Here is a 22,117-nt window from a genome sequence, read left to right on the forward strand (position 1 = left end):
AAGATGTGTCCGGCATAGGCCAGGGTGCCACTCGAGGCCCAAACCAATTCTGGTTATCGCTTCTCGGCCTTTTGGCTAAGATCAAGTGTAGTATCTGTTCTTATCAGTTTAATATCTGATACGTCCCCTATCTGGGGACCATATATTAAATGGATTTTTAGAACAGGGAGATGGAAAAAGAGCTTGCTCTGTCCACTCCACGCATTGACCTGGTATTGCAGTACCTCCAGGAACGGTGCACCCCTTCTTAACCCAGTTTCCAAAAGCAGAACTCGATTCACCTGATTCATATTAGCCCGATTAGCGAATTGAAATGAATTTTTATCTAACACACTTTTTACTTGCTTTATTCATCCAAATAGCAAACTCATCACCACTCAACTTCACCAACTCTGCTATGTCCCGTGCAGTATCTTGTTGTCAGTCTAATCTAGATCATGTGTAATTGAATGGAATAGATCCCTTTTGGACAAAGTGGAGTCAGATGCTGCAGTGACCACAGGTGTGAGAGGATCTACAATTGGCATCTGGTGTTATCTCTCTGCTTCCACTCCAAATAAAGTTACCTGTTGTTACCTGAACGTCAAATACTAAGAATGGGCGGCCTATGAAAGAATTAGTACTTTCATTAAGTATACTAAACCGGCTAATTGGGAATAGACAAACTGTAAAAAGCCCTCTGAGAAAGCCCCTCTCTAACCTTTGTTAGTAAGCTTTTCTGTAGCCTGCCTGTTGATGTATTTTCGGTTTGAACAGTGCACAACATGAAGAGACGGAACACTGGCGGCTTGTCACAATGCCCCCCGATGACATCACAATAGCGCTGCTGCCTAGAAAACAAGCTGCGCAGAAGAAGTTGTTCTTTGGGTGGGAGGGTGGGCTAGTGGAAGGAGGGGGCAATCTCTTTTTTTCCCGGGTGGTAGGGGGATGACAGGAGAAGGGAAGCGGGTGGTGAGAAAGGTACAGAGGGCAGGGTTTGGGGGCTGGGAAGGAAAGGGAAAAGATTAGGGTTTGGGGATGATGAAAGGGCTTTCTACGGGTAAGGATGGCAAAGGGTGGCAGTGACGGAAAGTCAGGCAACCTGTCCTGTCCGTCTTTTTGTATCGTGAATTGGAAAGACTGCAAGGGGGAGGGGAGTTGCTTGCGCCCTAAAGGAGGAGTTATTCAGATTCATTGCAGTGGGCGGCGGCTGCAAAACGCACCATTCTTCTTGTTTTTGCTCTGCAAAGCAGCCTTTTCAAGGGTTGGCTTGGGTGACAAAATGTCTTGTGTAGGCGTGGGTTTGTCTCCCTCTCGCTCTCTCTCCCTAAGATGTGTCCGGCATAGGCCAGGGTGCCACTCGAGGCCCAAACCAATTCTGGTTATCGCTTCTCGGCCTTTTGGCTAAGATCAAGTGTAGTATCTGTTCTTATCAGTTTAATATCTGATACGTCCCCTATCTGGGGACCATATATTAAATGGATTTTTAGAACAGGGAGATGGAAAAAGAGCTTGCTCTGTCCACTCCACGCATTGACCTGGTATTGCAGTACCTCCAGGAACGGTGCACCCCTTCTTAACCCAGTTTCCAAAAGCAGAACTCGATTCACCTGATTCATATTAGCCCGATTAGCGAATTGAAATGAATTTTTATCTAACACACTTTTTACTTGCTTTATTCATCCAAATAGCAAACTCATCACCACTCAACTTCACCAACTCTGCTATGTCCCGTGCAGTATCTTGTTGTCAGTCTAATCTAGATCATGTGTAATTGAATGGAATAGATCCCTTTTGGACAAAGTGGAGTCAGATGCTGCAGTGACCACAGGTGTGAGAGGATCTACAATTGGCATCTGGTGTTATCTCTCTGCTTCCACTCCAAATAAAGTTACCTGTTGTTACCTGAACGTCAAATACTAAGAATGGGCGGCCTATGAAAGAATTAGTACTTTCATTAAGTATACTAAACCGGCTAATTGGGAATAGACAAACTGTAAAAAGCCCTCTGAGAAAGCCCCTCTCTAACCTTTGTTAGTAAGCTTTTCTGTAGCCTGCCTGTTGATGTATTTTCGGTTTGAACAGTGCACAACATGAAGAGACGGAACACTGGCGGCTTGTCACAATGCCCCCCGATGACATCACAATAGCGCTGCTGCCTAGAAAACAAGCTGCGCAGAAGAAGTTGTTCTTTGGGTGGGAGGGTGGGCTAGTGGAAGGAGGGGGCAATCTCTTTTTTTCCCGGGTGGTAGGGGGATGACAGGAGAAGGGAAGCGGGTGGTGAGAAAGGTACAGAGGGCAGGGTTTGGGGGCTGGGAAGGAAAGGGAAAAGATTAGGGTTTGGGGATGATGAAAGGGCTTTCTACGGGTAAGGATGGCAAAGGGTGGCAGTGACGGAAAGTCAGGCAACCTGTCCTGTCCGTCTTTTTGTATCGTGAATTGGAAAGACTGCAAGGGGGAGGGGAGTTGCTTGCGCCCTAAAGGAGGAGTTATTCAGATTCATTGCAGTGGGCGGCGGCTGCAAAACGCACCATTCTTCTTGTTTTTGCTCTGCAAAGCAGCCTTTTCAAGGGTTGGCTTGGGTGACAAAATGTCTTGTGTAGGCGTGGGTTTGTCTCCCTCTCGCTCTCTCTCCCTAAGATGTGTCCGGCATAGGCCAGGGTGCCACTCGAGGCCCAAACCAATTCTGGTTATCGCTTCTCGGCCTTTTGGCTAAGATCAAGTGTAGTATCTGTTCTTATCAGTTTAATATCTGATACGTCCCCTATCTGGGGACCATATATTAAATGGATTTTTAGAACAGGGAGATGGAAAAAGAGCTTGCTCTGTCCACTCCACGCATTGACCTGGTATTGCAGTACCTCCAGGAACGGTGCACCCCTTCTTAACCCAGTTTCCAAAAGCAGAACTCGATTCACCTGATTCATATTAGCCCGATTAGCGAATTGAAATGAATTTTTATCTAACACACTTTTTACTTGCTTTATTCATCCAAATAGCAAACTCATCACCACTCAACTTCACCAACTCTGCTATGTCCCGTGCAGTATCTTGTTGTCAGTCTAATCTAGATCATGTGTAATTGAATGGAATAGATCCCTTTTGGACAAAGTGGAGTCAGATGCTGCAGTGACCACAGGTGTGAGAGGATCTACAATTGGCATCTGGTGTTATCTCTCTGCTTCCACTCCAAATAAAGTTACCTGTTGTTACCTGAACGTCAAATACTAAGAATGGGCGGCCTATGAAAGAATTAGTACTTTCATTAAGTATACTAAACCGGCTAATTGGGAATAGACAAACTGTAAAAAGCCCTCTGAGAAAGCCCCTCTCTAACCTTTGTTAGTAAGCTTTTCTGTAGCCTGCCTGTTGATGTATTTTCGGTTTGAACAGTGCACAACATGAAGAGACGGAACACTGGCGGCTTGTCACAATGCCCCCCGATGACATCACAATAGCGCTGCTGCCTAGAAAACAAGCTGCGCAGAAGAAGTTGTTCTTTGGGTGGGAGGGTGGGCTAGTGGAAGGAGGGGGCAATCTCTTTTTTTCCCGGGTGGTAGGGGGATGACAGGAGAAGGGAAGCGGGTGGTGAGAAAGGTACAGAGGGCAGGGTTTGGGGGCTGGGAAGGAAAGGGAAAAGATTAGGGTTTGGGGATGATGAAAGGGCTTTCTACGGGTAAGGATGGCAAAGGGTGGCAGTGACGGAAAGTCAGGCAACCTGTCCTGTCCGTCTTTTTGTATCGTGAATTGGAAAGACTGCAAGGGGGAGGGGAGTTGCTTGCGCCCTAAAGGAGGAGTTATTCAGATTCATTGCAGTGGGCGGCGGCTGCAAAACGCACCATTCTTCTTGTTTTTGCTCTGCAAAGCAGCCTTTTCAAGGGTTGGCTTGGGTGACAAAATGTCTTGTGTAGGCGTGGGTTTGTCTCCCTCTCGCTCTCTCTCCCTAAGATGTGTCCGGCATAGGCCAGGGTGCCACTCGAGGCCCAAACCAATTCTGGTTATCGCTTCTCGGCCTTTTGGCTAAGATCAAGTGTAGTATCTGTTCTTATCAGTTTAATATCTGATACGTCCCCTATCTGGGGACCATATATTAAATGGATTTTTAGAACAGGGAGATGGAAAAAGAGCTTGCTCTGTCCACTCCACGCATTGACCTGGTATTGCAGTACCTCCAGGAACGGTGCACCCCTTCTTAACCCAGTTTCCAAAAGCAGAACTCGATTCACCTGATTCATATTAGCCCGATTAGCGAATTGAAATGAATTTTTATCTAACACACTTTTTACTTGCTTTATTCATCCAAATAGCAAACTCATCACCACTCAACTTCACCAACTCTGCTATGTCCCGTGCAGTATCTTGTTGTCAGTCTAATCTAGATCATGTGTAATTGAATGGAATAGATCCCTTTTGGACAAAGTGGAGTCAGATGCTGCAGTGACCACAGGTGTGAGAGGATCTACAATTGGCATCTGGTGTTATCTCTCTGCTTCCACTCCAAATAAAGTTACCTGTTGTTACCTGAACGTCAAATACTAAGAATGGGCGGCCTATGAAAGAATTAGTACTTTCATTAAGTATACTAAACCGGCTAATTGGGAATAGACAAACTGTAAAAAGCCCTCTGAGAAAGCCCCTCTCTAACCTTTGTTAGTAAGCTTTTCTGTAGCCTGCCTGTTGATGTATTTTCGGTTTGAACAGTGCACAACATGAAGAGACGGAACACTGGCGGCTTGTCACAATGCCCCCCGATGACATCACAATAGCGCTGCTGCCTAGAAAACAAGCTGCGCAGAAGAAGTTGTTCTTTGGGTGGGAGGGTGGGCTAGTGGAAGGAGGGGGCAATCTCTTTTTTTCCCGGGTGGTAGGGGGATGACAGGAGAAGGGAAGCGGGTGGTGAGAAAGGTACAGAGGGCAGGGTTTGGGGGCTGGGAAGGAAAGGGAAAAGATTAGGGTTTGGGGATGATGAAAGGGCTTTCTACGGGTAAGGATGGCAAAGGGTGGCAGTGACGGAAAGTCAGGCAACCTGTCCTGTCCGTCTTTTTGTATCGTGAATTGGAAAGACTGCAAGGGGGAGGGGAGTTGCTTGCGCCCTAAAGGAGGAGTTATTCAGATTCATTGCAGTGGGCGGCGGCTGCAAAACGCACCATTCTTCTTGTTTTTGCTCTGCAAAGCAGCCTTTTCAAGGGTTGGCTTGGGTGACAAAATGTCTTGTGTAGGCGTGGGTTTGTCTCCCTCTCGCTCTCTCTCCCTAAGATGTGTCCGGCATAGGCCAGGGTGCCACTCGAGGCCCAAACCAATTCTGGTTATCGCTTCTCGGCCTTTTGGCTAAGATCAAGTGTAGTTTGGGAGGGTACTACCTTGGTTGGTGCTGGAAGGTGCCTGGGTATTGCACGACTGCTGGCCTTGGGGGAGTGTGCATCGTAGGATGTCATAGCCCTCTTGTGACGGACGGTTACCTGGGCAACGAGAGGCGGTCACTTTTTTATTTTCAAACTCATCCTTCAAAAAAAAAAAAAAAAAAAAAAAAAAAAAAAAATCTGTTCTTATCAGTTTAATATCTGATACGTCCCCTATCTGGGGACCATATATTAAATGGATTTTTAGAACAGGGAGATGGAAAAAGAGCTTGCTCTGTCCACTCCACGCATTGACCTGGTATTGCAGTACCTCCAGGAACGGTGCACCCCTTCTTAACCCAGTTTCCAAAAGCAGAACTCGATTCACCTGATTCATATTAGCCCGATTAGCGAATTGAAATGAATTTTTATCTAACACACTTTTTACTTGCTTTATTCATCCAAATAGCAAACTCATCACCACTCAACTTCACCAACTCTGCTATGTCCCGTGCAGTATCTTGTTGTCAGTCTAATCTAGATCATGTGTAATTGAATGGAATAGATCCCTTTTGGACAAAGTGGAGTCAGATGCTGCAGTGACCACAGGTGTGAGAGGATCTACAATTGGCATCTGGTGTTATCTCTCTGCTTCCACTCCAACTAAAGTTACCTGTTGTTACCTGAACGTCAAATACTAAGAATGGGCGGCCTATGAAAGAATTAGTACTTTCATTAAGTATACTAAACCGGCTAATTGGGAATAGACAAACTGTAAAAAGCCCTCTGAGAAAGCCCCTCTCTAACCTTTGTTAGTAAGCTTTTCTGTAGCCTGCCTGTTGATGTATTTTCGGTTTGAACAGTGCACAACATGAAGAGACGGAACACTGGCGGCTTGTCACAATGCCCCCCGATGACATCACAATAGCGCTGCTGCCTAGAAAACAAGCTGCGCAGAAGAAGTTGTTCTTTGGGTGGGAGGGTGGGCTAGTGGAAGGAGGGGGCAATCTCTTTTTTTCCCGGGTGGTAGGGGGATGACAGGAGAAGGGAAGCGGGTGGTGAGAAAGGTACAGAGGGCAGGGTTTGGGGGCTGGGAAGGAAAGGGAAAAGATTAGGGTTTGGGGATGATGAAAGGGCTTTCTACGGGTAAGGATGGCAAAGGGTGGCAGTGACGGAAAGTCAGGCAACCTGTCCTGTCCGTCTTTTTGTATCGTGAATTGGAAAGACTGCAAGGGGGAGGGGAGTTGCTTGCGCCCTAAAGGAGGAGTTATTCAGATTCATTGCAGTGGGCGGCGGCTGCAAAACGCACCATTCTTCTTGTTTTTGCTCTGCAAAGCAGCCTTTTCAAGGGTTGGCTTGGGTGACAAAATGTCTTGTGTAGGCGTGGGTTTGTCTCCCTCTCGCTCTCTCTCCCTAAGATGTGTCCGGCATAGGCCAGGGTGCCACTCGAGGCCCAAACCAATTCTGGTTATCGCTTCTCGGCCTTTTGGCTAAGATCAAGTGTAGTATCTGTTCTTATCAGTTTAATATCTGATACGTCCCCTATCTGGGGACCATATATTAAATGGATTTTTAGAACAGGGAGATGGAAAAAGAGCTTGCTCTGTCCACTCCACGCATTGACCTGGTATTGCAGTACCTCCAGGAACGGTGCACCCCTTCTTAACCCAGTTTCCAAAAGCAGAACTCGATTCACCTGATTCATATTAGCCCGATTAGCGAATTGAAATGAATTTTTATCTAACACACTTTTTACTTGCTTTATTCATCCAAATAGCAAACTCATCACCACTCAACTTCACCAACTCTGCTATGTCCCGTGCAGTATCTTGTTGTCAGTCTAATCTAGATCATGTGTAATTGAATGGAATAGATCCCTTTTGGACAAAGTGGAGTCAGATGCTGCAGTGACCACAGGTGTGAGAGGATCTACAATTGGCATCTGGTGTTATCTCTCTGCTTCCACTCCAAATAAAGTTACCTGTTGTTACCTGAACGTCAAATACTAAGAATGGGCGGCCTATGAAAGAATTAGTACTTTCATTAAGTATACTAAACCGGCTAATTGGGAATAGACAAACTGTAAAAAGCCCTCTGAGAAAGCCCCTCTCTAACCTTTGTTAGTAAGCTTTTCTGTAGCCTGCCTGTTGATGTATTTTCGGTTTGAACAGTGCACAACATGAAGAGACGGAACACTGGCGGCTTGTCACAATGCCCCCCGATGACATCACAATAGCGCTGCTGCCTAGAAAACAAGCTGCGCAGAAGAAGTTGTTCTTTGGGTGGGAGGGTGGGCTAGTGGAAGGAGGGGGCAATCTCTTTTTTTCCCGGGTGGTAGGGGGATGACAGGAGAAGGGAAGCGGGTGGTGAGAAAGGTACAGAGGGCAGGGTTTGGGGGCTGGGAAGGAAAGGGAAAAGATTAGGGTTTGGGGATGATGAAAGGGCTTTCTACGGGTAAGGATGGCAAAGGGTGGCAGTGACGGAAAGTCAGGCAACCTGTCCTGTCCGTCTTTTTGTATCGTGAATTGGAAAGACTGCAAGGGGGAGGGGAGTTGCTTGCGCCCTAAAGGAGGAGTTATTCAGATTCATTGCAGTGGGCGGCGGCTGCAAAACGCACCATTCTTCTTGTTTTTGCTCTGCAAAGCAGCCTTTTCAAGGGTTGGCTTGGGTGACAAAATGTCTTGTGTAGGCGTGGGTTTGTCTCCCTCTCGCTCTCTCTCCCTAAGATGTGTCCGGCATAGGCCAGGGTGCCACTCGAGGCCCAAACCAATTCTGGTTATCGCTTCTCGGCCTTTTGGCTAAGATCAAGTGTAGTATCTGTTCTTATCAGTTTAATATCTGATACGTCCCCTATCTGGGGACCATATATTAAATGGATTTTTAGAACAGGGAGATGGAAAAAGAGCTTGCTCTGTCCACTCCACGCATTGACCTGGTATTGCAGTACCTCCAGGAACGGTGCACCCCTTCTTAACCCAGTTTCCAAAAGCAGAACTCGATTCACCTGATTCATATTAGCCCGATTAGCGAATTGAAATGAATTTTTATCTAACACACTTTTTACTTGCTTTATTCATCCAAATAGCAAACTCATCACCACTCAACTTCACCAACTCTGCTATGTCCCGTGCAGTATCTTGTTGTCAGTCTAATCTAGATCATGTGTAATTGAATGGAATAGATCCCTTTTGGACAAAGTGGAGTCAGATGCTGCAGTGACCACAGGTGTGAGAGGATCTACAATTGGCATCTGGTGTTATCTCTCTGCTTCCACTCCAAATAAAGTTACCTGTTGTTACCTGAACGTCAAATACTAAGAATGGGCGGCCTATGAAAGAATTAGTACTTTCATTAAGTATACTAAACCGGCTAATTGGGAATAGACAAACTGTAAAAAGCCCTCTGAGAAAGCCCCTCTCTAACCTTTGTTAGTAAGCTTTTCTGTAGCCTGCCTGTTGATGTATTTTCGGTTTGAACAGTGCACAACATGAAGAGACGGAACACTGGCGGCTTGTCACAATGCCCCCCGATGACATCACAATAGCGCTGCTGCCTAGAAAACAAGCTGCGCAGAAGAAGTTGTTCTTTGGGTGGGAGGGTGGGCTAGTGGAAGGAGGGGGCAATCTCTTTTTTTCCCGGGTGGTAGGGGGATGACAGGAGAAGGGAAGCGGGTGGTGAGAAAGGTACAGAGGGCAGGGTTTGGGGGCTGGGAAGGAAAGGGAAAAGATTAGGGTTTGGGGATGATGAAAGGGCTTTCTACGGGTAAGGATGGCAAAGGGTGGCAGTGACGGAAAGTCAGGCAACCTGTCCTGTCCGTCTTTTTGTATCGTGAATTGGAAAGACTGCAAGGGGGAGGGGAGTTGCTTGCGCCCTAAAGGAGGAGTTATTCAGATTCATTGCAGTGGGCGGCGGCTGCAAAACGCACCATTCTTCTTGTTTTTGCTCTGCAAAGCAGCCTTTTCAAGGGTTGGCTTGGGTGACAAAATGTCTTGTGTAGGCGTGGGTTTGTCTCCCTCTCGCTCTCTCTCCCTAAGATGTGTCCGGCATAGGCCAGGGTGCCACTCGAGGCCCAAACCAATTCTGGTTATCGCTTCTCGGCCTTTTGGCTAAGATCAAGTGTAGTATCTGTTCTTATCAGTTTAATATCTGATACGTCCCCTATCTGGGGACCATATATTAAATGGATTTTTAGAACAGGGAGATGGAAAAAGAGCTTGCTCTGTCCACTCCACGCATTGACCTGGTATTGCAGTACCTCCAGGAACGGTGCACCCCTTCTTAACCCAGTTTCCAAAAGCAGAACTCGATTCACCTGATTCATATTAGCCCGATTAGCGAATTGAAATGAATTTTTATCTAACACACTTTTTACTTGCTTTATTCATCCAAATAGCAAACTCATCACCACTCAACTTCACCAACTCTGCTATGTCCCGTGCAGTATCTTGTTGTCAGTCTAATCTAGATCATGTGTAATTGAATGGAATAGATCCCTTTTGGACAAAGTGGAGTCAGATGCTGCAGTGACCACAGGTGTGAGAGGATCTACAATTGGCATCTGGTGTTATCTCTCTGCTTCCACTCCAAATAAAGTTACCTGTTGTTACCTGAACGTCAAATACTAAGAATGGGCGGCCTATGAAAGAATTAGTACTTTCATTAAGTATACTAAACCGGCTAATTGGGAATAGACAAACTGTAAAAAGCCCTCTGAGAAAGCCCCTCTCTAACCTTTGTTAGTAAGCTTTTCTGTAGCCTGCCTGTTGATGTATTTTCGGTTTGAACAGTGCACAACATGAAGAGACGGAACACTGGCGGCTTGTCACAATGCCCCCCGATGACATCACAATAGCGCTGCTGCCTAGAAAACAAGCTGCGCAGAAGAAGTTGTTCTTTGGGTGGGAGGGTGGGCTAGTGGAAGGAGGGGGCAATCTCTTTTTTTCCCGGGTGGTAGGGGGATGACAGGAGAAGGGAAGCGGGTGGTGAGAAAGGTACAGAGGGCAGGGTTTGGGGGCTGGGAAGGAAAGGGAAAAGATTAGGGTTTGGGGATGATGAAAGGGCTTTCTACGGGTAAGGATGGCAAAGGGTGGCAGTGACGGAAAGTCAGGCAACCTGTCCTGTCCGTCTTTTTGTATCGTGAATTGGAAAGACTGCAAGGGGGAGGGGAGTTGCTTGCGCCCTAAAGGAGGAGTTATTCAGATTCATTGCAGTGGGCGGCGGCTGCAAAACGCACCATTCTTCTTGTTTTTGCTCTGCAAAGCAGCCTTTTCAAGGGTTGGCTTGGGTGACAAAATGTCTTGTGTAGGCGTGGGTTTGTCTCCCTCTCGCTCTCTCTCCCTAAGATGTGTCCGGCATAGGCCAGGGTGCCACTCGAGGCCCAAACCAATTCTGGTTATCGCTTCTCGGCCTTTTGGCTAAGATCAAGTGTAGTATCTGTTCTTATCAGTTTAATATCTGATACGTCCCCTATCTGGGGACCATATATTAAATGGATTTTTAGAACAGGGAGATGGAAAAAGAGCTTGCTCTGTCCACTCCACGCATTGACCTGGTATTGCAGTACCTCCAGGAACGGTGCACCCCTTCTTAACCCAGTTTCCAAAAGCAGAACTCGATTCACCTGATTCATATTAGCCCGATTAGCGAATTGAAATGAATTTTTATCTAACACACTTTTTACTTGCTTTATTCATCCAAATAGCAAACTCATCACCACTCAACTTCACCAACTCTGCTATGTCCCGTGCAGTATCTTGTTGTCAGTCTAATCTAGATCATGTGTAATTGAATGGAATAGATCCCTTTTGGACAAAGTGGAGTCAGATGCTGCAGTGACCACAGGTGTGAGAGGATCTACAATTGGCATCTGGTGTTATCTCTCTGCTTCCACTCCAAATAAAGTTACCTGTTGTTACCTGAACGTCAAATACTAAGAATGGGCGGCCTATGAAAGAATTAGTACTTTCATTAAGTATACTAAACCGGCTAATTGGGAATAGACAAACTGTAAAAAGCCCTCTGAGAAAGCCCCTCTCTAACCTTTGTTAGTAAGCTTTTCTGTAGCCTGCCTGTTGATGTATTTTCGGTTTGAACAGTGCACAACATGAAGAGACGGAACACTGGCGGCTTGTCACAATGCCCCCCGATGACATCACAATAGCGCTGCTGCCTAGAAAACAAGCTGCGCAGAAGAAGTTGTTCTTTGGGTGGGAGGGTGGGCTAGTGGAAGGAGGGGGCAATCTCTTTTTTTCCCGGGTGGTAGGGGGATGACAGGAGAAGGGAAGCGGGTGGTGAGAAAGGTACAGAGGGCAGGGTTTGGGGGCTGGGAAGGAAAGGGAAAAGATTAGGGTTTGGGGATGATGAAAGGGCTTTCTACGGGTAAGGATGGCAAAGGGTGGCAGTGACGGAAAGTCAGGCAACCTGTCCTGTCCGTCTTTTTGTATCGTGAATTGGAAAGACTGCAAGGGGGAGGGGAGTTGCTTGCGCCCTAAAGGAGGAGTTATTCAGATTCATTGCAGTGGGCGGCGGCTGCAAAACGCACCATTCTTCTTGTTTTTGCTCTGCAAAGCAGCCTTTTCAAGGGTTGGCTTGGGTGACAAAATGTCTTGTGTAGGCGTGGGTTTGTCTCCCTCTCGCTCTCTCTCCCTAAGATGTGTCCGGCATAGGCCAGGGTGCCACTCGAGGCCCAAACCAATTCTGGTTATCGCTTCTCGGCCTTTTGGCTAAGATCAAGTGTAGTATCTGTTCTTATCAGTTTAATATCTGATACGTCCCCTATCTGGGGACCATATATTAAATGGATTTTTAGAACAGGGAGATGGAAAAAGAGCTTGCTCTGTCCACTCCACGCATTGACCTGGTATTGCAGTACCTCCAGGAACGGTGCACCCCTTCTTAACCCAGTTTCCAAAAGCAGAACTCGATTCACCTGATTCATATTAGCCCGATTAGCGAATTGAAATGAATTTTTATCTAACACACTTTTTACTTGCTTTATTCATCCAAATAGCAAACTCATCACCACTCAACTTCACCAACTCTGCTATGTCCCGTGCAGTATCTTGTTGTCAGTCTAATCTAGATCATGTGTAATTGAATGGAATAGATCCCTTTTGGACAAAGTGGAGTCAGATGCTGCAGTGACCACAGGTGTGAGAGGATCTACAATTGGCATCTGGTGTTATCTCTCTGCTTCCACTCCAAATAAAGTTACCTGTTGTTACCTGAACGTCAAATACTAAGAATGGGCGGCCTATGAAAGAATTAGTACTTTCATTAAGTATACTAAACCGGCTAATTGGGAATAGACAAACTGTAAAAAGCCCTCTGAGAAAGCCCCTCTCTAACCTTTGTTAGTAAGCTTTTCTGTAGCCTGCCTGTTGATGTATTTTCGGTTTGAACAGTGCACAACATGAAGAGACGGAACACTGGCGGCTTGTCACAATGCCCCCCGATGACATCACAATAGCGCTGCTGCCTAGAAAACAAGCTGCGCAGAAGAAGTTGTTCTTTGGGTGGGAGGGTGGGCTAGTGGAAGGAGGGGGCAATCTCTTTTTTTCCCGGGTGGTAGGGGGATGACAGGAGAAGGGAAGCGGGTGGTGAGAAAGGTACAGAGGGCAGGGTTTGGGGGCTGGGAAGGAAAGGGAAAAGATTAGGGTTTGGGGATGATGAAAGGGCTTTCTACGGGTAAGGATGGCAAAGGGTGGCAGTGACGGAAAGTCAGGCAACCTGTCCTGTCCGTCTTTTTGTATCGTGAATTGGAAAGACTGCAAGGGGGAGGGGAGTTGCTTGCGCCCTAAAGGAGGAGTTATTCAGATTCATTGCAGTGGGCGGCGGCTGCAAAACGCACCATTCTTCTTGTTTTTGCTCTGCAAAGCAGCCTTTTCAAGGGTTGGCTTGGGTGACAAAATGTCTTGTGTAGGCGTGGGTTTGTCTCCCTCTCGCTCTCTCTCCCTAAGATGTGTCCGGCATAGGCCAGGGTGCCACTCGAGGCCCAAACCAATTCTGGTTATCGCTTCTCGGCCTTTTGGCTAAGATCAAGTGTAGTATCTGTTCTTATCAGTTTAATATCTGATACGTCCCCTATCTGGGGACCATATATTAAATGGATTTTTAGAACAGGGAGATGGAAAAAGAGCTTGCTCTGTCCACTCCACGCATTGACCTGGTATTGCAGTACCTCCAGGAACGGTGCACCCCTTCTTAACCCAGTTTCCAAAAGCAGAACTCGATTCACCTGATTCATATTAGCCCGATTAGCGAATTGAAATGAATTTTTATCTAACACACTTTTTACTTGCTTTATTCATCCAAATAGCAAACTCATCACCACTCAACTTCACCAACTCTGCTATGTCCCGTGCAGTATCTTGTTGTCAGTCTAATCTAGATCATGTGTAATTGAATGGAATAGATCCCTTTTGGACAAAGTGGAGTCAGATGCTGCAGTGACCACAGGTGTGAGAGGATCTACAATTGGCATCTGGTGTTATCTCTCTGCTTCCACTCCAAATAAAGTTACCTGTTGTTACCTGAACGTCAAATACTAAGAATGGGCGGCCTATGAAAGAATTAGTACTTTCATTAAGTATACTAAACCGGCTAATTGGGAATAGACAAACTGTAAAAAGCCCTCTGAGAAAGCCCCTCTCTAACCTTTGTTAGTAAGCTTTTCTGTAGCCTGCCTGTTGATGTATTTTCGGTTTGAACAGTGCACAACATGAAGAGACGGAACACTGGCGGCTTGTCACAATGCCCCCCGATGACATCACAATAGCGCTGCTGCCTAGAAAACAAGCTGCGCAGAAGAAGTTGTTCTTTGGGTGGGAGGGTGGGCTAGTGGAAGGAGGGGGCAATCTCTTTTTTTCCCGGGTGGTAGGGGGATGACAGGAGAAGGGAAGCGGGTGGTGAGAAAGGTACAGAGGGCAGGGTTTGGGGGCTGGGAAGGAAAGGGAAAAGATTAGGGTTTGGGGATGATGAAAGGGCTTTCTACGGGTAAGGATGGCAAAGGGTGGCAGTGACGGAAAGTCAGGCAACCTGTCCTGTCCGTCTTTTTGTATCGTGAATTGGAAAGACTGCAAGGGGGAGGGGAGTTGCTTGCGCCCTAAAGGAGGAGTTATTCAGATTCATTGCAGTGGGCGGCGGCTGCAAAACGCACCATTCTTCTTGTTTTTGCTCTGCAAAGCAGCCTTTTCAAGGGTTGGCTTGGGTGACAAAATGTCTTGTGTAGGCGTGGGTTTGTCTCCCTCTCGCTCTCTCTCCCTAAGATGTGTCCGGCATAGGCCAGGGTGCCACTCGAGGCCCAAACCAATTCTGGTTATCGCTTCTCGGCCTTTTGGCTAAGATCATGTGTAGTTTGGGAGGGTACTACCTTGGTTGGTGCTGAAAGGTGCCAGGGTATTGCACAACTGCTGGCCTTGGGGGAGTGTGCATCGTAGGATGTCATAGCCCTCTTGTGACGGACAGTTACCTGGGCAACGAGAGGCGGTCACTTTATTATTTTCAAACTCATCCTTCAAAAAAAAAAAAAAAAAAAAAAAAATCTGTTCTTATCAGTTTAATATCTGATACGTCCCCTATCTGGGGACCATATATTAAATGGATTTTTAGAACAGGGAGATGGAAAAAGAGCTTGCTCTGTCCACTCCACGCATTGACCTGGTATTGCAGTACCTCCAGGAACGGTGCACCCCTTCTTAACCCAGTTTCCAAAAGCAGAACTCGATTCACCTGATTCATATTAGCCCGATTAGCGAATTGAAATGAATTTTTATCTAACACACTTTTTACTTGCTTTATTCATCCAAATAGCAAACTCATCACCACTCAACTTCACCAACTCTGCTATGTCCCGTGCAGTATCTTGTTGTCAGTCTAATCTAGATCATGTGTAATTGAATGGAATAGATCCCTTTTGGACAAAGTGGAGTCAGATGCTGCAGTGACCACAGGTGTGAGAGGATCTACAATTGGCATCTGGTGTTATCTCTCTGCTTCCACTCCAAATAAAGTTACCTGTTGTTACCTGAACGTCAAATACTAAGAATGGGCGGCCTATGAAAGAATTAGTACTTTCATTAAGTATACTAAACCGGCTAATTGGGAATAGACAAACTGTAAAAAGCCCTCTGAGAAAGCCCCTCTCTAACCTTTGTTAGTAAGCTTTTCTGTAGCCTGCCTGTTGATGTATTTTCGGTTTGAACAGTGCACAACATGAAGAGACGGAACACTGGCGGCTTGTCACAATGCCCCCCGATGACATCACAATAGCGCTGCTGCCTAGAAAACAAGCTGCGCAGAAGAAGTTGTTCTTTGGGTGGGAGGGTGGGCTAGTGGAAGGAGGGGGCAATCTCTTTTTTTCCCGGGTGGTAGGGGGATGACAGGAGAAGGGAAGCGGGTGGTGAGAAAGGTACAGAGGGCAGGGTTTGGGGGCTGGGAAGGAAAGGGAAAAGATTAGGGTTTGGGGATGATGAAAGGGCTTTCTACGGGTAAGGATGGCAAAGGGTGGCAGTGACGGAAAGTCAGGCAACCTGTCCTGTCCGTCTTTTTGTATCGTGAATTGGAAAGACTGCAAGGGGGAGGGGAGTTGCTTGCGCCCTAAAGGAGGAGTTATTCAGATTCATTGCAGTGGGCGGCGGCTGCAAAACGCACCATTCTTCTTGTTTTTGCTCTGCAAAGCAGCCTTTTCAAGGGTTGGCTTGGGTGACAAAATGTCTTGTGTAGGCGTGGGTTTGTCTCCCTCTCGCTCTCTCTCCCTAAGATGTGTCCGGCATAGGCCAGGGTGCCACTCGAGGCCCAAACCAATTCTGGTTATCGCTTCTCGGCCTTTTGGCTAAGATCAAGTGTAGTATCTGTTCTTATCAGTTTAATATCTGATACGTCCCCTATCTGGGGACCATATATTAAATGGATTTTTAGAACAGGGAGATGGAAAAAGAGCTTGCTCTGTCCACTCCACGCATTGACCTGGTATTGCAGTACCTCCAGGAACGGTGCACCCCTTCTTAACCCAGTTTCCAAAAGCAGAACTCGATTCACCTGATTCATATTAGCCCGATTAGCGAATTGAAATGAATTTTTATCTAACACACTTTTTACTTGCTTTATTCATCCAAATAGCAAACTCATCACCACTCAACTTCACCAACTCTGCTATGTCCCGTGCAGTATCTTGTTGTCAGTCTAATCTAGATCATGTGTAATTGAATGGAATAGATCCCTTTTGGACAAAGTGGAGTCAGATGCTGCAGTGACCACAGGTGTGAGAGGATCTACAATTGGCATCTGGTGTTATCTCTCTGCTTCCACTCCAAATAAAGTTACCTGTTGTTACCTGAACGTCAAATACTAAGAATGGGCGGCCTATGAAAGAATTAGTACTTTCATTAAGTATACTAAACCGGCTAATTGGGAATAGACAAACTGTAAAAAGCCCTCTGAGAAAGCCCCTCTCTAACCTTTGTTAGTAAGCTTTTCTGTAGCCTGCCTGTTGATGTATTTTCGGTTTGAACAGTGCACAACATGAAGAGACGGAACACTGGCGGCTTGTCACAATGCCCCCCGATGACATCACAATAGCGCTGCTGCCTAGAAAACAAGCTGCGCAGAAGAAGTTGTTCTTTGGGTGGGAGGGTGGGCTAGTGGAAGGAGGGGGCAATCTCTTTTTTTCCCGGGTGGTAGGGGGATGACAGGAGAAGGGAAGCGGGTGGTGAGAAAGGTACAGAGGGCAGGGTTTGGGGGCTGGGAAGGAAAGGGAAAAGATTAGGGTTTGGGGATGATGAAAGGGCTTTCTACGGGTAAGGATGGCAAAGGGTGGCAGTGACGGAAAGTCAGGCAACCTGTCCTGTCCGTCTTTTTGTATCGTGAATTGGAAAGACTGCAAGGGGGAGGGGAGTTGCTTGCGCCCTAAAGGAGGAGTTATTCAGATTCATTGCAGTGGGCGGCGGCTGCAAAACGCACCATTCTTCTTGTTTTTGCTCTGCAAAGCAGCCTTTTCAAGGGTTGGCTTGGGTGACAAAATGTCTTGTGTAGGCGTGGGTTTGTCTCCCTCTCGCTCTCTCTCCCTAAGATGTGTCCGGCATAGGCCAGGGTGCCACTCGAGGCCCAAACCAATTCTGGTTATCGCTTCTCGGCCTTTTGGCTAAGATCAAGTGTAGTATCTGTTCTTATCAGTTTAATATCTGATACGTCCCCTATCTGGGGACCATATATTAAATGGATTTTTAGAACAGGGAGATGGAAAAAGAGCTTGCTCTGTCCACTCCACGCATTGACCTGGTATTGCAGTACCTCCAGGAACGGTGCACCCCTTCTTAACCCAGTTTCCAAAAGCAGAACTCGATTCACCTGATTCATATTAGCCCGATTAGCGAATTGAAATGAATTTTTATCTAACACACTTTTTACTTGCTTTATTCATCCAAATAGCAAACTCATCACCACTCAACTTCACCAACTCTGCTATGTCCCGTGCAGTATCTTGTTGTCAGTCTAATCTAGATCATGTGTAATTGAATGGAATAGATCCCTTTTGGACAAAGTGGAGTCAGATGCTGCAGTGACCACAGGTGTGAGAGGATCTACAATTGGCATCTGGTGTTATCTCTCTGCTTCCACTCCAAATAAAGTTACCTGTTGTTACCTGAACGTCAAATACTAAGAATGGGCGGCCTATGAAAGAATTAGTACTTTCATTAAGTATACTAAACCGGCTAATTGGGAATAGACAAACTGTAAAAAGCCCTCTGAGAAAGCCCCTCTCTAACCTTTGTTAGTAAGCTTTTCTGTAGCCTGCCTGTTGATGTATTTTCGGTTTGAACAGTGCACAACATGAAGAGACGGAACACTGGCGGCTTGTCACAATGCCCCCCGATGACATCACAATAGCGCTGCTGCCTAGAAAACAAGCTGCGCAGAAGAAGTTGTTCTTTGGGTGGGAGGGTGGGCTAGTGGAAGGAGGGGGCAATCTCTTTTTTTCCCGGGTGGTAGGGGGATGACAGGAGAAGGGAAGCGGGTGGTGAGAAAGGTACAGAGGGCAGGGTTTGGGGGCTGGGAAGGAAAGGGAAAAGATTAGGGTTTGGGGATGATGAAAGGGCTTTCTACGGGTAAGGATGGCAAAGGGTGGCAGTGACGGAAAGTCAGGCAACCTGTCCTGTCCGTCTTTTTGTATCGTGAATTGGAAAGACTGCAAGGGGGAGGGGAGTTGCTTGCGCCCTAAAGGAGGAGTTATTCAGATTCATTGCAGTGGGCGGCGGCTGCAAAACGCACCATTCTTCTTGTTTTTGCTCTGCAAAGCAGCCTTTTCAAGGGTTGGCTTGGGTGACAAAATGTCTTGTGTAGGCGTGGGTTTGTCTCCCTCTCGCTCTCTCTCCCTAAGATGTGTCCGGCATAGGCCAGGGTGCCACTCGAGGCCCAAACCAATTCTGGTTATCGCTTCTCGGCCTTTTGGCTAAGATCAAGTGTAGTATCTGTTCTTATCAGTTTAATATCTGATACGTCCCCTATCTGGGGACCATATATTAAATGGATTTTTAGAACAGGGAGATGGAAAAAGAGCTTGCTCTGTCCACTCCACGCATTGACCTGGTATTGCAGTACCTCCAGGAACGGTGCACCCCTTCTTAACCCAGTTTCCAAAAGCAGAACTCGATTCACCTGATTCATATTAGCCCGATTAGCGAATTGAAATGAATTTTTATCTAACACACTTTTTACTTGCTTTATTCATCCAAATAGCAAACTCATCACCACTCAACTTCACCAACTCTGCTATGTCCCGTGCAGTATCTTGTTGTCAGTCTAATCTAGATCATGTGTAATTGAATGGAATAGATCCCTTTTGGACAAAGTGGAGTCAGATGCTGCAGTGACCACAGGTGTGAGAGGATCTACAATTGGCATCTGGTGTTATCTCTCTGCTTCCACTCCAAATAAAGTTACCTGTTGTTACCTGAACGTCAAATACTAAGAATGGGCGGCCTATGAAAGAATTAGTACTTTCATTAAGTATACTAAACCGGCTAATTGGGAATAGACAAACTGTAAAAAGCCCTCTGAGAAAGCCCCTCTCTAACCTTTGTTAGTAAGCTTTTCTGTAGCCTGCCTGTTGATGTATTTTCGGTTTGAACAGTGCACAACATGAAGAGACGGAACACTGGCGGCTTGTCACAATGCCCCCCGATGACATCACAATAGCGCTGCTGCCTAGAAAACAAGCTGCGCAGAAGAAGTTGTTCTTTGGGTGGGAGGGTGGGCTAGTGGAAGGAGGGGGCAATCTCTTTTTTTCCCGGGTGGTAGGGGGATGACAGGAGAAGGGAAGCGGGTGGTGAGAAAGGTACAGAGGGCAGGGTTTGGGGGCTGGGAAGGAAAGGGAAAAGATTAGGGTTTGGGGATGATGAAAGGGCTTTCTACGGGTAAGGATGGCAAAGGGTGGCAGTGACGGAAAGTCAGGCAACCTGTCCTGTCCGTCTTTTTGTATCGTGAATTGGAAAGACTGCAAGGGGGAGGGGAGTTGCTTGCGCCCTAAAGGAGGAGTTATTCAGATTCATTGCAGTGGGCGGCGGCTGCAAAACGCACCATTCTTCTTGTTTTTGCTCTGCAAAGCAGCCTTTTCAAGGGTTGGCTTGGGTGACAAAATGTCTTGTGTAGGCGTGGGTTTGTCTCCCTCTCGCTCTCTCTCCCTAAGATGTGTCCGGCATAGGCCAGGGTGCCACTCGAGGCCCAAACCAATTCTGGTTATCGCTTCTCGGCCTTTTGGCTAAGATCAAGTGTAGTATCTGTTCTTATCAGTTTAATATCTGATACGTCCCCTATCTGGGGACCATATATTAAATGGATTTTTAGAACAGGGAGATGGAAAAAGAGCTTGCTCTGTCCACTCCACGCATTGACCTGGTATTGCAGTACCTCCAGGAACGGTGCACCCCTTCTTAACCCAGTTTCCAAAAGCAGAACTCGATTCACCTGATTCATATTAGCCCGATTAGCGAATTGAAATGAATTTTTATCTAACACACTTTTTACTTGCTTTATTCATCCAAATAGCAAACTCATCACCACTCAACTTCACCAACTCTGCTATGTCCCGTGCAGTATCTTGTTGTCAGTCTAATCTAGATCATGTGTAATTGAATGGAATAGATCCCTTTTGGACAAAGTGGAGTCAGATGCTGCAGTGACCACAGGTGTGAGAGGATCTACAATTGGCATCTGGTGTTATCTCTCTGCTTCCACTCCAAATAAAGTTACCTGTTGTTACCTGAACGTCAAATACTAAGAATGGGCGGCCTATGAAAGAATTAGTACTTTCATTAAGTATACTAAACCGGCTAATTGGGAATAGACAAACTGTAAAAAGCCCTCTGAGAAAGCCCCTCTCTAACCTTTGTTAGTAAGCTTTTCTGTAGCCTGCCTGTTGATGTATTTTCGGTTTGAACAGTGCACAACATGAAGAGACGGAACACTGGCGGCTTGTCACAATGCCCCCCGATGACATCACAATAGCGCTGCTGCCTAGAAAACAAGCTGCGCAGAAGAAGTTGTTCTTTGGGTGGGAGGGTGGGCTAGTGGAAGGAGGGGGCAATCTCTTTTTTTCCCGGGTGGTAGGGGGATGACAGGAGAAGGGAAGCGGGTGGTGAGAAAGGTACAGAGGGCAGGGTTTGGGGGCTGGGAAGGAAAGGGAAAAGATTAGGGTTTGGGGATGATGAAAGGGCTTTCTACGGGTAAGGATGGCAAAGGGTGGCAGTGACGGAAAGTCAGGCAACCTGTCCTGTCCGTCTTTTTGTATCGTGAATTGGAAAGACTGCAAGGGGGAGGGGAGTTGCTTGCGCCCTAAAGGAGGAGTTATTCAGATTCATTGCAGTGGGCGGCGGCTGCAAAACGCACCATTCTTCTTGTTTTTGCTCTGCAAAGCAGCCTTTTCAAGGGTTGGCTTGGGTGACAAAATGTCTTGTGTAGGCGTGGGTTTGTCTCCCTCTCGCTCTCTCTCCCTAAGATGTGTCCGGCATAGGCCAGGGTGCCACTCGAGGCCCAAACCAATTCTGGTTATCGCTTCTCGGCCTTTTGGCTAAGATCAAGTGTAGTATCTGTTCTTATCAGTTTAATATCTGATACGTCCCCTATCTGGGGACCATATATTAAATGGATTTTTAGAACAGGGAGATGGAAAAAGAGCTTGCTCTGTCCACTCCACGCATTGACCTGGTATTGCAGTACCTCCAGGAACGGTGCACCCCTTCTTAACCCAGTTTCCAAAAGCAGAACTCGATTCACCTGATTCATATTAGCCTGATTAGCGAATTGAAATGAATTTTTATCTAACACACTTTTTACTTGCTTTATTCATCCAAATAGCAAACTCATCACCACTCAACTTCACCAACTCTGCTATGTCCCGTGCAGTATCTTGTTGTCAGTCTAATCTAGATCATGTGTAATTGAATGGAATAGATCCCTTTTGGACAAAGTGGAGTCAGATGCTGCAGTGACCACAGGTGTGAGAGGATCTACAATTGGCATCTGGTGTTATCTCTCTGCTTCCACTCCAAATAAAGTTACCTGTTGTTACCTGAACGTCAAATACTAAGAATGGGCGGCCTATGAAAGAATTAGTACTTTCATTAAGTATACTAAACCGGCTAATTGGGAATAGACAAACTGTAAAAAGCCCTCTGAGAAAGCCCCTCTCTAACCTTTGTTAGTAAGCTTTTCTGTAGCCTGCCTGTTGATGTATTTTCGGTTTGAACAGTGCACAACATGAAGAGACGGAACACTGGCGGCTTGTCACAATGCCCCCCGATGAC

The 22,117-nt window shown here is 46.5% G+C and overlaps 16 non-coding genes and 1 pseudogene across 16 annotated transcripts; all 17 read left to right on the forward strand.

The window, feature by feature from the left end:
• The first annotated feature begins 55 nt into the window (after nucleotides 1-55).
• On the forward strand, nucleotides 56-246 carry LOC142286742 (U2 spliceosomal RNA). The gene has a single exon (XR_012747816.1). It is a non-coding gene; the product is annotated as a U2 spliceosomal RNA (small nuclear RNA).
• Nucleotides 247-1,363: 1,117 nt separating this feature from the next.
• On the forward strand, nucleotides 1,364-1,554 carry LOC142286743 (U2 spliceosomal RNA). Its single transcript, XR_012747817.1, has one exon. It is a non-coding gene; the product is annotated as a U2 spliceosomal RNA (small nuclear RNA).
• A 1,117-nt stretch (nucleotides 1,555-2,671) lies between these two features.
• LOC142286744 (U2 spliceosomal RNA) lies at nucleotides 2,672-2,862 on the forward strand. Its single transcript, XR_012747818.1, has one exon. It is a non-coding gene; the product is annotated as a U2 spliceosomal RNA (small nuclear RNA).
• Nucleotides 2,863-3,979: 1,117 nt separating this feature from the next.
• On the forward strand, nucleotides 3,980-4,170 carry LOC142286745 (U2 spliceosomal RNA). The gene has a single exon (XR_012747819.1). It is a non-coding gene; the product is annotated as a U2 spliceosomal RNA (small nuclear RNA).
• Nucleotides 4,171-5,464: 1,294 nt separating this feature from the next.
• LOC142286693 (U2 spliceosomal RNA) lies at nucleotides 5,465-5,671 on the forward strand (annotated as a pseudogene).
• Nucleotides 5,672-6,788: 1,117 nt separating this feature from the next.
• On the forward strand, nucleotides 6,789-6,979 carry LOC142286659 (U2 spliceosomal RNA). The gene has a single exon (XR_012747742.1). It is a non-coding gene; the product is annotated as a U2 spliceosomal RNA (small nuclear RNA).
• A 1,117-nt stretch (nucleotides 6,980-8,096) lies between these two features.
• LOC142286660 (U2 spliceosomal RNA) lies at nucleotides 8,097-8,287 on the forward strand. Its single transcript, XR_012747743.1, has one exon. It is a non-coding gene; the product is annotated as a U2 spliceosomal RNA (small nuclear RNA).
• A 1,117-nt stretch (nucleotides 8,288-9,404) lies between these two features.
• Nucleotides 9,405-9,595, forward strand: LOC142286662 (U2 spliceosomal RNA). Its single transcript, XR_012747744.1, has one exon. It is a non-coding gene; the product is annotated as a U2 spliceosomal RNA (small nuclear RNA).
• Nucleotides 9,596-10,712: 1,117 nt separating this feature from the next.
• Nucleotides 10,713-10,903, forward strand: LOC142286663 (U2 spliceosomal RNA). Its single transcript, XR_012747745.1, has one exon. It is a non-coding gene; the product is annotated as a U2 spliceosomal RNA (small nuclear RNA).
• A 1,117-nt stretch (nucleotides 10,904-12,020) lies between these two features.
• LOC142286664 (U2 spliceosomal RNA) lies at nucleotides 12,021-12,211 on the forward strand. The gene has a single exon (XR_012747746.1). It is a non-coding gene; the product is annotated as a U2 spliceosomal RNA (small nuclear RNA).
• A 1,117-nt stretch (nucleotides 12,212-13,328) lies between these two features.
• LOC142286666 (U2 spliceosomal RNA) lies at nucleotides 13,329-13,519 on the forward strand. Its single transcript, XR_012747748.1, has one exon. It is a non-coding gene; the product is annotated as a U2 spliceosomal RNA (small nuclear RNA).
• Nucleotides 13,520-14,812: 1,293 nt separating this feature from the next.
• LOC142286692 (U2 spliceosomal RNA) lies at nucleotides 14,813-15,012 on the forward strand. Its single transcript, XR_012747773.1, has one exon. It is a non-coding gene; the product is annotated as a U2 spliceosomal RNA (small nuclear RNA).
• A 1,117-nt stretch (nucleotides 15,013-16,129) lies between these two features.
• On the forward strand, nucleotides 16,130-16,320 carry LOC142286667 (U2 spliceosomal RNA). Its single transcript, XR_012747749.1, has one exon. It is a non-coding gene; the product is annotated as a U2 spliceosomal RNA (small nuclear RNA).
• Nucleotides 16,321-17,437: 1,117 nt separating this feature from the next.
• Nucleotides 17,438-17,628, forward strand: LOC142286668 (U2 spliceosomal RNA). Its single transcript, XR_012747750.1, has one exon. It is a non-coding gene; the product is annotated as a U2 spliceosomal RNA (small nuclear RNA).
• Nucleotides 17,629-18,745: 1,117 nt separating this feature from the next.
• LOC142286669 (U2 spliceosomal RNA) lies at nucleotides 18,746-18,936 on the forward strand. The gene has a single exon (XR_012747751.1). It is a non-coding gene; the product is annotated as a U2 spliceosomal RNA (small nuclear RNA).
• Nucleotides 18,937-20,053: 1,117 nt separating this feature from the next.
• Nucleotides 20,054-20,244, forward strand: LOC142286670 (U2 spliceosomal RNA). Its single transcript, XR_012747752.1, has one exon. It is a non-coding gene; the product is annotated as a U2 spliceosomal RNA (small nuclear RNA).
• Nucleotides 20,245-21,361: 1,117 nt separating this feature from the next.
• Nucleotides 21,362-21,552, forward strand: LOC142286671 (U2 spliceosomal RNA). The gene has a single exon (XR_012747753.1). It is a non-coding gene; the product is annotated as a U2 spliceosomal RNA (small nuclear RNA).
• Nucleotides 21,553-22,117: the final 565 nt, after the last annotated feature.

This window comes from Anomaloglossus baeobatrachus, unplaced genomic scaffold, assembly GCF_048569485.1.
Source record: "Anomaloglossus baeobatrachus isolate aAnoBae1 unplaced genomic scaffold, aAnoBae1.hap1 Scaffold_694, whole genome shotgun sequence".
NCBI lineage: Eukaryota > Metazoa > Chordata > Amphibia > Anura > Aromobatidae > Anomaloglossus > Anomaloglossus baeobatrachus.